This window comes from Salvia miltiorrhiza, chromosome 7, assembly GCF_028751815.1.
Source record: "Salvia miltiorrhiza cultivar Shanhuang (shh) chromosome 7, IMPLAD_Smil_shh, whole genome shotgun sequence".
In the NCBI taxonomy this organism is placed as follows: Eukaryota; Viridiplantae; Streptophyta; class Magnoliopsida; order Lamiales; family Lamiaceae; genus Salvia; species Salvia miltiorrhiza.
The window spans coordinates 44,955,173-44,967,724 of record NC_080393.1 but is presented as its reverse complement, the minus strand read 5'-3'; the positions used below and the strand labels follow the sequence as shown (position 1 = coordinate 44,967,724).

General features: G+C 41.3%; 1 long non-coding RNA gene across 1 annotated transcript; it reads right to left on the bottom strand.

Moving 5' to 3' along the window:
- Positions 1-1,049: 1,049 nt before the first annotated feature.
- LOC130996248 (uncharacterized) lies at positions 1,050-2,165 on the bottom strand. Its single transcript, XR_009092461.1, has 2 exons — positions 1,745-2,165; positions 1,050-1,259 (listed from the first exon to the last, which is right to left on the bottom strand). It is a non-coding gene; the product is annotated as an uncharacterized LOC130996248 (long non-coding RNA).
- Between the last annotated feature and the right edge of the window lie 10,387 nt (positions 2,166-12,552).

Below are 12,552 nucleotides of genomic sequence, written 5' to 3'. Positions count from 1 at the left end.
GATAGACCCTTTAAGTGGTAGCCCTTACAGCGTACAACCCCTCTTACTCATTCTGTGTGCAACTAAATCCCCGAACTCAAAAAAATCGTGCAATTAGGTCCCTCTGACCAAACGGCGTTAATTCTTCCGTTAGTCAACCGTTTTTTTAATTTTTTAATTAAAATATGGTTGTCCCTTCGCCTCGCGTCTTCTCCGTTTGTCCAAAGTTCTGTCCGCCGCCTTCTACCGGATTTGTGATTCCAATCGCCGGCAATCGAGCCATCCAAATTTGAACTCCCGTCTCCACCGCTTCATCGTTTGGTGTTCTTCGACGGTCGATTGCTCGCCGCCGCTGATTTATGCTTAATTGTTCTATTTTTAGGTGTAACACCCAGCATTTTCACCACAGTATATATATTATTAATATTGTTTTCTATGATTTTAAAGAAGAAAGAGAAGTCTCAATTTTTATGCAAAACCTGAACTTAGTTATTTAACGAGCAGATTATATCGAGATTTTTAAAATCATAGAAGCTCGAGTATTTCATGATTTTAAGGTTGATAGGATTTTATGCAAAAAGCCCAACAATTATGGACAAATGGGCCAAAAGTTGTGTAAGAGTAGAAAGCCCAATAGTTATTTTGGGCTGGAGTAGTCGAGCCCAAGGTATTATATACTCCATATGAATTCAGTTCAGATGGGCCAATGGTTATCACTTGGGCCAAGAGGCTGATGTAATAATATAAAGCCCAATGCCTCATAGTTATATTAGAGAATCAGTTATTTTTCTAATGAGCTTTAGTTAGCAGTTAAAATTCATTAGAACAAGTTAGCTCCTTGAATGAACACGTAGAGCTTGATACTACACGTATCTTCCAACTTTACACTCAGCTCTCAATTTTACACTCAGCCAAATCCCTCAAACCGACTCAAACGAGTATAAATACGATGAGTTACCATAAATCTTATTTTTCCCCATTCTGCAAACTCCAAACAGTAAAGTAAATATCCATCCCAAAAGCATAAATCATCCCCAGCAGTCATCACAGCAAACAAGCAGGTAGTATTCTTCCTTCAACTCAGTAATCACTCATAGATGGTAATCAAGAATAGCAGAGATAACATCAATTTTCTTTAACATCTACAGAATACATCTAGTTACAACAGTTTATAAATCAATAATAATCCAAACAGAAGGCTGAGTCTTATAAAAACAAAGTCTTGGGCTGTAGATGAACTACCGATGAAACCATCTCAAACCATCTTGAATCACCGATTCCTGGAACAGAAAATAGTTTGAGATTTATTAGTTTGTGATGTTAAAACTGAAATAGAAATTAGATTGGAAGTTTGCTGGAATGAGATTTTGAATTGGGAAATAGAGAAGAGGGAAGGAAGAAGGAGAAGGGGGGAAATAGCAGTAGCAGCAGCAGCCGCGAGCCACCGCAGCGGAGGCACGGCTGGCGGCGGTGGTCGCCGGCGCCACGGCGGCCGTGGTGGCTACTGACAGCAGAGAGAGAGAGGTTGAGAGAGAGAGATAGAGAGAGAGATTAAACCAGGGAGATAGAGAGTGAAATAGAAAGAGACGGATAGAACGAGTTGGAGGGAGAGAGGGGAGTGCAGGACGGCGGAGACCACCGGCGCTGCATGCGCTGTCGCGGCTCGCAGTGGCCGCCGCGGCCCGACCAGAAAAGAGAGAGAGATCGAGATAGAAGAGCAAAGAAAGGAAGAAAGAAAATGAGAAAGAGAGATGGGGAGGCTTACCTGAATCAGAGGGGGTGGCGGCGCGACGAGCACGGCGGCGGCAGTGGCGGAGTTCACCGGAGGAACAAACTTCAGGAAATTTTGAAACCCTAGATCTATTCTAAATTCAGGAGAAAGAGGAGAAGAAATGGAAGGAAAGAAAGGGGAAAGAGAAGAGGCCGACCTCGCCGCGCCGGAGGCCGCAAAGGCCGGCGACGCTCGCCGGGAAAGAGAGGGACAGAGAGGAGCGGTAGAGAGCAGAGAGAGAGAGAAAAGAGTTCTGTTCAGAATAAAAGAGAATTGAATGAGTTAAGGAAGAAGAATTAAAATGTTTTCTAAAATTCTAAATTGCTTATTAAATCAGAAAATAGTTAATTTATTTAATTGGGCTCAGGTTAATTTTGAGGAGCCTATTAATTCTCTAATGGGCTAAGTTAAGTGACTATCTGTTGGGCTTTTGATTAATTAGGTAATGGGAGATTCTATTCATAGCCCTCTTTTTGCTCTTTATAGCCTCCTATATAATAAATAATAAAAAATATTTATGTATGTACTCTTTTACCCTATAATCTCAAATTAAAATACCAATTTCTATGTAGCCTCCGAAAAAAAAAACTGAAGAAAGAATAACAAATACAACTCCATTAATTTGCCATCATTGTTTTTGCAGCAGGTGATAATTCTAAGAGTGTCGTTGCACTATAGATTGGGAAACGACGTCGTCTCCGTTCCTAGAATCGCGTCCTTCTTGCTCTTGGCCTGCCTAAAAATGGAGAGAAACGAAGCCTTGTGGACGTGGGTGTAACTGGAGCGGAGGAAGAAGGGGATGGAGAGGGAACGGGAGCGAGAGCGGGCGGAAGGAGGGCTCAACGGCGGTGTAAGAGGAGGAGGCGGAGGAGAGCGCGGCGGAGGCGTTGAAGGGCAGGGGTAGGGGCGGACGTTTCCGCAATTGGGGCAGAGGCTGGTGAGGCGGTCGCAGAGGCAGGTGGGGTAGACGCCGCGACGCCGCCACTTGCGTTTCCAGAGCTGTTTTTCCTCCATGCTATACGCAGCAGTCACCGCCATTGATGATATCTATAAAGGAAATGAATTATTGTTTGCTTTTTCTATTTTTTATTTGTTTATTTAAGGTGAATGTGGTGTTGTATTTTGATCTATTGAGAGGGGAGGTGGGGGGGTGTTAATTGTTAAGGTCACGAAGGCAAGTGAAAAAAAAAATCTGCTGAAGAAGGAGGGTTATGGAATCTATTGAAGAAGGGGGTTATGTCACGTCAGAAAATAAAAAAGAGTTGGGGGCTGAGGGATAAAATAGTCTCTTTATAAATATTGTAAATATTTTATTAAATAAATGGCTACAAAGAGTAAAATGGGGGCTATACATAGAATTACCCTTAGGTAATAGGATTGTTTTAATTGGACCTTTAATTTATTCACATGGGCTGCATTATTATCATTTGAGCCCAATAGTTTATATAAATAAGATTAGCTATTCATTAATAATTAGAAGTGATTAATTAAAGTATTCGAATATATAGAATTCTTTTAAGAAGCTATTAATAAATTAGATACTAGAATCATATTCTAAAAAGAGGCGAAAAAGGGAGTATTAATTAAAGTGGCTACCGCATTTGAATCTATGTTGACATTTGTTGATAAGCTTGCCAAATAGCAGTTAGTCTTTAGTTCATCAATTTCAAATAGGAATATCACCTTAAGACCCACACACGTACTCTTTAAGTTAAATCCATATTATTTTCTCGTTATTTACTTGGTTAGTTAATTTATACTGAAGGTCATATACAACAAAAGGTGAATCCATAGTTCAGAATCACCTGGATTGTCAGACCACAATCAGGTGGGCTTTCTAAACTCAAAATCTGAAGCGCACACTATTTCATGATGTTTACATGAATGAAGCTATATTAAAGTTGTTGACTTGCCAAAACTTTTATGAGCTTGTATGATACCTATCTGGCACCAGAAGTAAATCGAATTCGGATCCTGTTCTATCCAGATGTTAGACAGGATTAGTGTACACAAGGGACCGTGAGCCGATCTAGCATATCGGCCGGCCTAGGACCGTGAGCCGGTTTAGCGTATCGGCCGGTCTAGGTCCGTGAGCTGGTTTAGCGTATCGGCCGGTCTAGGACCGTGAGCCGGTTTAGAGTACCGGCCGGTCAGTGACCGTAGAAGGTGGCCACCTTCTCGGCACACAGTTATCACTGCAGATATGGTAGAGTACAAAGAAGTATGTCTGCAGACGTATATGATGTTATGATGATATATATAGAAGTTTTACAGTTTTGGCGTGCACAGGTTATTTAAATAAAACTCATGTGTGATGCTTGAGATGGCAAGTTCAATATATAGCTCTAAGAGCAAGCTTTAAAGTTATTTCGGCATGTGACCATTGAGTACCTTTTTAGTACTCAGCCCTGCATATGTTTTCTAAATGTGCAGGTTAAGCTGTGATGCAGATGGATGTCGACAGAGCGAAGCTTTGAAACATAAGTACTAAATTAGGCTCAGGATTCCATGTCTTCATACATGTAATCCACTTAAGCTATTCCGCTGCAACGCTTAGTGCGTTTTACTTTATTGATGTGTTGCAAAGATTTCAAACTAATAGCTTACAGAATTATGTCACTTGATACTTAGACAACTTGTCGTTATGTATTGCGAGTTGTCTGCTTTTGAGTTTTAAAAAAAGCTTGTTTATGATTACCAAATATTTTGGTAAATTATTGTTTAAGCAGGTTAGTGATTTTTATTGAGATCTATTTTCTTTTTCATTTTCTTATTTTGTTTTCAGTCACACTTTTTCATGTGCATATTTTAAGCTAAATATTCTTGAAATTGGTGCGTTTTATGGTTTGTTTTATGCTTTGCAGGAGATTTAGGTTTTATAGATGGAAGAGTGTAATTTTGGAGATTTTAGGTTAGAATGGCGTTTTTAGGCACACTCTGGTGTACAGAGCTGAAAAGCCTACGATCGAGCTGAAAAGCCCGTGCAGAGCAGAGCAGAGAAGCTCGCCAGAGCAGAGCTCTGTAGCAGAGCAGAGCTGACTTGCAGAGTCAGGGCTAACATCTCCAGAGCTGAACTTCCCTATACAGAGCTAAAATCTCCAGAGCAGAGCTAAATCAGCAGAGCTGAACTTGACAGATCTGACTTACGCGCCAGAGTAAACTTGACAGAGCAGAGTTAAGGAATGACAGAGTTAACTATGCAGAGCTAACTTTTTAGCTCTGCACTTTACAGAGCTAATTTTCCAGAGTTCGCACTTTTAGCTCTGCACATCTCGGCAGATCTGAACTTTGCAGAGCTGACTTTCAGCTCTGCCATACCTTTGTAGAGCCGAGTTCCAGAATTCGCTAATATTGCAGAGTACACGACTTCTCGCCAGAGCTGAGGATAACTTGCAAAGCACGCCAGCTGGACTTACCTATGTTTACATGATTCTTTTCCTTTTAGAGTCCAACTTTGCATGGCAGGTTTGATGGTGATCAAGATGGAATTGAAGTCTATAAATAGGGCCTTGTTATTCATTGTAAAATATCAATCATTTGCTTTAATCTTTAGTTTCCGCTAGGCAGCCAAAGCTTAGGTTTATTGCTTTCTTAGTCTTAGTTTCGATTTCTGTTCTAGTTAGTTTAGTTTATAGTTCTTTTAATTCATGTTTTAGATTAGTTCCCGTTTAGAGTTGTAATTACGTGACAGATTACTTCTCGAGACGATTTACGGTATTTCTTTAATTAAGTTTATTTATTTGCTTTTACATGCGTTTCTTTAAATTCTGCTATTTCAATTCTGCAATTTTAATTATGCAATTTAGTTTATGCGTTTTTATGATGCTTTCCTTTAAATTATGCAATTTCATTTCTGCCTAGCTAGATTAGATTAGAAGCTTTTAAGTTACAAGTATTTAAATTCCTAGTTAGTATTTAAATTCCAAGTTTCTTTACTTTTATGCGTTTAAATCATGCCTAGGGTTTAATAATTTAATTTGCCTAGTTAATTCTCAAGTTTAAATTCACGTTAATTTACTTTCCATGTTCTAGTTTAATAATCCCTAGTTTACAGTTTTCGTGTGACATAATTAAAAGCCCTTAAAGATCTTCCTTGAGAGATGACACTGGGTCAACTTACCATCGCTAGGATGTCCTTGTTCTATTGCAAGTCAACTTAGAGGTGTTTCTAGTTGAGTCAAATTTTGGCGCCGTTAGTTTGTGGTGTATTAAGGCCTGAGCTGACATCGCAGGAGAGGAAGAGGTTTTTAGCTCTGTGCAGGCACTATTATTGGGAGACTCCTCACTTCTTCAAGCTTGGAAATGATGACGTCATTTGACGGTGTGTGCCGACAGAGGAGCAGCAGCAAGTCTTGAAAATATGCCACGAAGATCACTGTGGAGGACACTTTAGAGGGCAGAAGACAGCGCATAAAGTTCTTGAATCAGGTTTGTTCTGGCCTTCCATTTTCAAAGATGCACATATGTTCACTCTTGCATGCGATAGGTGCCAGAGAGTAGGCTATATCGGCCGAAGGAATGAGATGCCTCTCCAGAGCATATTAATTGTCAAAATTTTTGATGTGTGGGGCATTGATTTCATGGGGCCATTTCCTACGTCGCATGGGTTTCAATATATCTTGCTTGCTGTAGATTACGTGTCCAAATGGGTTGAAGCTATCCCCACGCGGACATGTGATGCTAATGTTGTGCTTAAGTTTGTGCAAGAGAACATTCTTTGTAGATTCGGATTTCCCAGAGCTATCATTAGCGATGGAGGCAAGCACTTTTGCAACAAGTTATTTGCAAAGCTCATGAAGAAGAATGGGATAACGCACAAAGTGGCAACACCATATCACCCGCAGACCTCTGGACAAGCTGAGACAAGTAATCGGCAGATCAAAGGCATTCTGGAGAAGACAGTGCAGTCCTCGCGCAAGGATTGGTCTGCAAAGCTGAATGATACTCTCTGGGCATACAGAACTGCCTTCAAGGGTGTGCTGGGGATGAGTCTGTACCGCCTCGTTTATGGCAAGGCCTGCCATCTACCGGTGGAGATTGAGCACAAAGCATACTGGGCAATCAAGGTTGCCAATTATGATTTGGATTCTGCCGTGAAGCAGCGCACACTGTAAATGGAGGAGTTGGATGAACTACGCAATGAGGCGTATGAAAATGCAAGGATCTACAAGGATAAAGTGAAGCGACACGATCGCCGCATTTGCCACAAGAAGCTTTGCCCCGGAATGAAGGTGCTATTGTTCAATTCTAGACTGAAGTTGTTTCCGGGTAAGCTGAAATCTAGATGGAGTGGTTCGTTTCTACTAAAGGAGGTGTTTGAGCATGGTGCTGTAGAGCTGTTGAATGAGAATACGAAGGAAGGGGCCTAATTGCACGGTTTTTTTGAGTTCGGGGGTTTAGTTGCACACACAGTGAGTAAAGTGGTCTATACGCTATAAAGGCTACCACTAGAAGGGCCTATCTGCACCTTTTCCCTTATATTATTTAAGTTGAGTGATCCCACATTGAAAAATAAAGGATTCTTTACCATGTGTAGTACACTATAAATAGTGAAGCTACATTAAGTTGAAATTATCCCACATTGAAAAATGTAACATTTTCTACCATGTGTAGTACACTATAAATAATGAAGCTAGTCAAGCTACAGTAAGTTGAAATTATCCCACATTGAAAAATGTAGGATTCTTTACAATGTGTGGTACACTATAAATAGTGAAGCTACATTAAGTTGAAATTATCCCACATTGAAAAATGTAGGATTCTCTACAATGTGTAGTACACTATAAATAGAGAAGCTACATTTGATTAAAATTAAAATATTATTTAAGTTGAATAATAATTTCAAAAAATTTCAACACTTGTAAAGTAAAAAAATTTGAAATTTCATCACAAATCATTTAATTTCATAAAAAAGAATACAAAAAAATTAAAAAAAAAAGAAAAAAAAGAGGAAAAGCCCGGGAATCTCCGGTTTTCGGCCCGGCCCGGAACCGGCGGTTTAGGGTCCGAAAATCGACCCTTCAAAGTTTAGGCGGGCCGGTTCAGGTTCATGAAATTTTCGAACCTGAACTGCCGGTTCGGGCCCGGAACCGGTGGTTCCTGAACCGGTGGCAGCCCTACGGCACCCCCGTCACCCCATTTCGCTTCGCCTCTTCTCTCTCTTCCTCCCCCATCTCCCGACGCACACACACGCACAGAATTGCGGGTTTTCAACAATCGATGAGGCACTGAAACCAGTAAAATCCAGTTGCCTTTCAAGCTTCCTCGCCGGAAAATCCACTGGCGCCGGAGAAGAAGCTTTTGATTGAGGAGGCGACGACTTATTTGAAGGAAAATTGTCCCCCTCTCTGCTCCATTAGGAAATTCGAATTGAAACAAAAACAATCGAGCCGAGCCGAGTCGAGCTCGAGCTCACCGAATATGCCATCGAATCGAGCTTGAAAATATCAAACTCGGCCAAGTTGAGCTTGAGCTCATACATATGAATCGAGTCATTTACACCCCTAAATATGACAAAATGGGGTTTAGTTTAGACAGTGCATAAATTTTCTTGCTTTAAACAAGCTTAATTTTCTTTTTTGACTTGGGGGAGTTGGGGAGGGGGAGCAGTGAGGCTTGAACCCGGGACCTCAGTGTTCACACAATAGGTTGCACCGTTTGGTGTCCCCTTGGGGACACAAACTTAATGACAAACTTAATTTTCTGTAATAATATTTGATCTTATATTGGTATATCCAATAATCAATTTGTTATAGTAAATTAATTTTTTATATTTTTATAGTACGTACCACTATAAGTTATTTATGCAAATTTTATATTTCAATGTAAGGTTTTATAAATGATGATATTTTGATATTTTTATATAATTTATAAAATATATTATGATCCGTGCATTAGGAGATGAGATGATATTAGTTACTCAAATAAAATGTCAATTTCACGACTCATCAAACTATAATTGGTGAATCACCTAAATTAAATGCCCATTTAGTAAGGAGTCCCACAATTTTAATCGGTGAAGATAGAGGGTTAATTTAATATCTGAAGCACACGGGTGCGGTAGGAGCCTAGCCTAGTAAGGGAACGACAACACAGTACTTTTCTACCGAGCATTTTTTTTTTTTTATCAGGAAAAAGAGATTAATTAAAACATGGCTCTGGTACCAGAGGTACCAAAAGCCCAGGAGAGTACATCAGAAGAAAAACGAGGAGAAAGAAAAAAAAAAACAGACCAAGTTAACAGACAACTCCTACACAATTCCCACTATCAAATTACTCAAACAACTTAGCTACTGAAAACCAAGTTCTAAAATCAGAGAAGAGAGTCTGCACATTATACGCTATCTTCCACCCCCACACTCTCGACTTGATTTCCGCCAGCATTTTCTCCTTTTTCCATGTGCCTTGATTAAATTTACAATCATTCCTACACTTCCAGATGCACCAAACCGAACAAATCCAGATACACATAAGGAGAGGAATATCTGATTTTTTTTCCCAGGTTAATAAAGGAAGACAGGTGGTCCTTAGCGGAATTTTGAAGAGCAGAAAATTTTCCAAGCCAAGAGAGAATGTCGTACCAAACTTTTGAAGTCTCAGGACACGAGAAAAACAAATGTTCGGCCGATTCAATTTGCTCCTTGCACAGAGAACAGATGGTCTGTGCATTTTGGGATAGGACATGTCTCTTAAGTAAATTCTCGCAGGTAGCCATTCGACCTCTGAGCAGCCTCCAAACTGTTGTTTTTGCCTTGAACGGTGCTGCTGCTTTCCAGATCGAAGTAAACTCCACTGTGTTACTGCCATCAACTCCTGAGAAAGTCGAGTGTGACAGGGCTTTATATGCCGAGCAAACCGAGAAAAGGCCTTTCGGATCTGATTTCCATTTCCATCCATCTCGTGTACCTGCGTAAATGGGAACATTTTGACACAGAGACAAAAGACTATGAAGCTGATCCAACTCCCTCCCTCTCGGCTCACGGCTCCAACCAAAAATCCACTCCCAACTTCCCTCAACCCACTCCCCCATGCTCTTAATAAGACCACCTTGATTATTACTAATCCTATAGAGTCTAGGAAATAAGTCCCTAAAAGACCTCTCCCCCGCCCAACAATGGTGCCAAAACAAGAACCCATCTCCTTCCCCAATCCGAACTGCCAAGTTATCTCTCACCCACCTCCCCTTTTCCCCATGACTCAATTCTAACACTCTTTTCCACCAGCCCGACCTCCCCGCTCTATTCCTCTCATTTTTGAATCCATTTTCATCCCACACGATATCCCCCCCACACTCTCTAACCACGCGTGCCCACAAGGACTCTCTCTCTGTTAAGAACCTCCATACCCACTTAACCATGAGTGCCTTATTGAAAAGTTCCAGGTCCTTAATACCCAATCCCCCTTGGTCCAGATCACGACATAAATCCTCCCACTTGACCCAGTGTATTTTCCTCTCGTCCACCCCTCCCCCCCACAGAAATTTACACAGCAAAGCACGAATTTTAGACATCACACATTTGTTCAACAAGGAAAACGACAGTTGGTAAATCGGAATTGAAGATAGGACCGATCGGAGAAGAGTGAGCCTCCCTGCAAAAGAACTTTTCATATTTTTCCACGAACCAATTTTCCTCTTGATTTTCTCCTCCAAGAAACTCCATCCCGCCGACCGAGACAAGCACGCCCCGATATTAATGCCGAGATAATTGAACGGAAGTTTCCCCACCTGGCAATCCAAGATCCTCGCCATCTCAGCAACTTTGAAATCTTCCATTCCAACACCCACCAACATGCTCTTGTCAAAATTAACTTTAAGGCCTGAGATAAGTTCAAACAACTTGAGGATGCTCTTGAAAGTCCACGCATTGTCCCTTTTATCGGTGGCAACAAACATTGTATCGTCGGCGTATTGAAGGTGAGAAATCCGGAGATCTCCATTACCCAAAGAAACTGGTTCCAGAAAGCCGTTGAGAACCGCTCTTTCCACTAATAAATGAAGCCCTTCAGCCACAATAAGAAAAAGGAATAGAGAGAGGGGATCTCCTTGACGAAGTCCTCTTTCTAAGATGAAGTTCCCCGAGGGACTACCGTTAACAAGCACATTAGCCGAGGAAGATTCAAGACAGCCGGAGATCCACCTTCTCCATTTCGGGCTAAAGTTCATTTGCTCCATCATTGTATCCAGAAAACCCCACTCCACTGTGTCGTAAGCTTTAGCGAAATCGATCTTAAACAACGAGATTTGTTTTTTCCTCCTCTTGGTTTCCTCAATGATTTCGTTGAGTACGATAACACCATCCAGAATGAACCGTCCTCCAACAAAAGCACTTTGACAATCCGAGATAACTGAATCCATAACCATCTTAAGTCTATTTGCCAGGACTTTTGCGATCACCTTGTAGAGGCAATTGATGAGTGAAATCGGCCTAAAATCTTTCAGCTCTTCTGCGCCTTCTTTCTTTGGTATCAGTGTGATGAAAGACGAATTGCACCCTCTTGCCAATTTTCCATTCAAAAAGAAATCTTTCAAAACCTTCAATAAATCCCCTTTGATAATTTCCCAACAGTTCTTCAAAAAGTTGAAGTTGAAGCCATCGGGCCCCGGGCTTTTCCCCCCTTCACAGTCCCATACTGCACTTTTATCTCCTCCTCCGTGAAAGGGGAATCGAGCCGCTGCCGGGAGCTGTCCGAAATTTTGTGATGCACAAAGTTATCTGGTAACCGGATTTTGATTCTCGATCTGCCTCTGAATTGTGTCTCAAAGTGAGCTTTGATCTGACTTTTAACCTCCTGTGGCTCCTCAATCCATCTACCTTCGACCCAGAGACCCGTAATCTCATTCTTAAGCCTTCTTCCCCTGATCGCTTTGTGAAAGAATCCGCTATTAATGTCCCCGTCGACAAGCCATCGGGTTCTTGACTTTTGGGAGAGGAGACTATCTCTATTCTTCAAGTGAAAGAACAGATTGGCACTAGCTTCATTTCTCTTGATGATCTCTTCTTCCTGTAGTCCAGAAGAGTCGTCCAAATCGTCCCATTTTTGGATTTCATCTTTCAAAACTTCAATATTCTCTTCTATCAGACCAAATGTCGACTTATTCCACCTTTTGAGATCCGTCTTTAATCTCTTCATCTTTTCTTTGAAAACGAAACTGTTCCACCCTCCAATTCCCACCCTATTCCACGATTCCTTGACCACCTCCACAAAGTCGGGATGGTTGATCCAGGCGTTGATAAATCGAAAGGGTTTTGGGCCCCAATCAACCACCTTTGTATCCATCAAAATAGGGCAGTGATCTGAGATAGTTCGCTGGAGACCCCTCGCTTTTGATTGTGGCCACACTTCCATCCACTTCTCATTGACCAAGAAGCGATCAAGCTTCGACTTACAATGTCCATTGGGTTGATACCAAGTATATCTTCTACCTTGCAGCCTAATTTCCATCAGGTCATTGGCCCTAATGAAATGATCAAAGACATTCATGTCCCTTGAAGAGAATTGAGCTCCCCTGCCAACTCTATCATTACCATTTCTAATGGAATTAAAGTCCCCTGCAATACACACCGGAACATCACGATTTTGGCAAACTACCACCCCTAGTCTATCCCAAAAGATTTCTCTGTCTTTGCTACTTTGAGGGGCATAAACATTGATTAAGCAACCATAAAAATTATCAACCTCCCACTTACCGTTCACGATAAGGGCGCCCGGGATATCCCACTGGCTGGACTTGGAGAAGAGAGCTGGATTCCATATGGACAAAATACCGCCAGATCTTCCCTCTGCTTGGCGGTATGCGAAAT